This window comes from Tarenaya hassleriana, unplaced genomic scaffold (genome assembly GCF_000463585.1).
Source record: "Tarenaya hassleriana unplaced genomic scaffold, ASM46358v1 Cleome681, whole genome shotgun sequence".
In the NCBI taxonomy this organism is placed as follows: Eukaryota; Viridiplantae; Streptophyta; class Magnoliopsida; order Brassicales; family Cleomaceae; genus Tarenaya; species Tarenaya hassleriana.
In genome coordinates this window covers 8,014-9,346 of record NW_010969359.1, presented here as the reverse complement: position 1 = coordinate 9,346, position 1,333 = coordinate 8,014, and the positions used below count along the sequence as shown (strand labels likewise).

The 1,333-nt window shown below is 47.2% G+C and overlaps 1 pseudogene; it reads right to left on the bottom strand.

The window, feature by feature from the left end:
• Positions 1-1,100, bottom strand: part of LOC104800360 — an 8,887-nt pseudogene extending 7,787 nt beyond the window's left edge.
• Between the last annotated feature and the right edge of the window lie 233 nt (positions 1,101-1,333).

The window sequence follows — 1,333 nt, the reverse complement described above, 5'->3', positions numbered from 1 at the left end:
CGAATCTCATGAAACTCGAACGAAACTAACCTACGGTAAGTAAAACCTTCGGAACGAGCTGAATTGGTAATCCGAGATGGTCGGAACCCAATTTGATGTACCAAAAATGATTGGTTACCCAATTTGATGAACGTAAAGGAATCGATATACCAAAAATGACAAGTAAGGACATATGTATATATGATTTAGGTATAATAATATACGGGTGTGTGTGATTGGGGAAAACGGGTAGTTGGCATGGCGTGAGACTTTATTCCGGAGGGCCGGGATAAGGTTGAGCGTGTGATTGTAGCGGGTTGATGTGATATTCCGATGTTGCATTGGCTGAGATCGCCTCTTTATGATCTCTGACCCGGGTCGGGTTTCATATTGAGGAGGCATGATTGTGATTGGTTGCCTACGGGCAGAGCTTGGAGCCGATGATACACGTGATAGTCTTGAGCGATTCGGCTATCATGGGGTTGAGGAAATCCTACGGTTACATTGTAACCGCGCCAAGTTCCACTAGCTATGGAGCGGGTTCGGGATTGAGTGATTCTCCCGGCAGAGACTGGCAATAAATTTACCCGTGACTCGGGATTGAGCGATTTTCCCGACAAGGTTATGCGAAGGAACTCAGAAAGACCTGAGCTCAGGTCCAATGAGTTTCTTCGTGGCGGACGGCCAGCGAGAGGTTGTCAGTTGTGTACTGGCTTCGCTCGACATAGTCGGTGGTGGCCTAGAGTAGGCACCTGGCGCTCTGGCATCGAGAGGTGACAACGATACCAGAGAGGATGATTGATGTGATATGTTTTACGAAGTGGGGCACGGAGTTGATATGTTTTATTATTCCGGCGATGGCCGAGGAGAGCGGGGGATGTGCGTTGTACATGGAGCGTCCTTACCCACATGTGTAATGCACACGTGGAGATGATTTGACGGGATTGATGATACTGATAGACCCGATGGGTCGAGCTTTGACTGGTACATTTGTCCTGATCTGGGATCACCAGATCCTTGCGGTATCCTGTGTGTGCGATGCACATAGAGATGATTTGACGGTTATGTCCGATGACTCGTCATTCGGACTGAGTGTGTATGATAGTGATTACCTGTACCATTGAGTAAACCGTGTTTGATGGCATGTAGCGTGTATATATGTATACATCTATATTTACGGTGTGTGTAATATTGGTTGTGTTTGGCCATTTGCAATTTGAGTATGATCTTCGGGTCTAACCCGAAGTACTCACTAAGCATGTAGCTTATGGACGTTGTTATACAACGTTTCAGGCTCGGAGCAGTTTTGGCAGCAGCAGGACGAGAGTACTGGTGACACGTGAGGAGTTCTCTG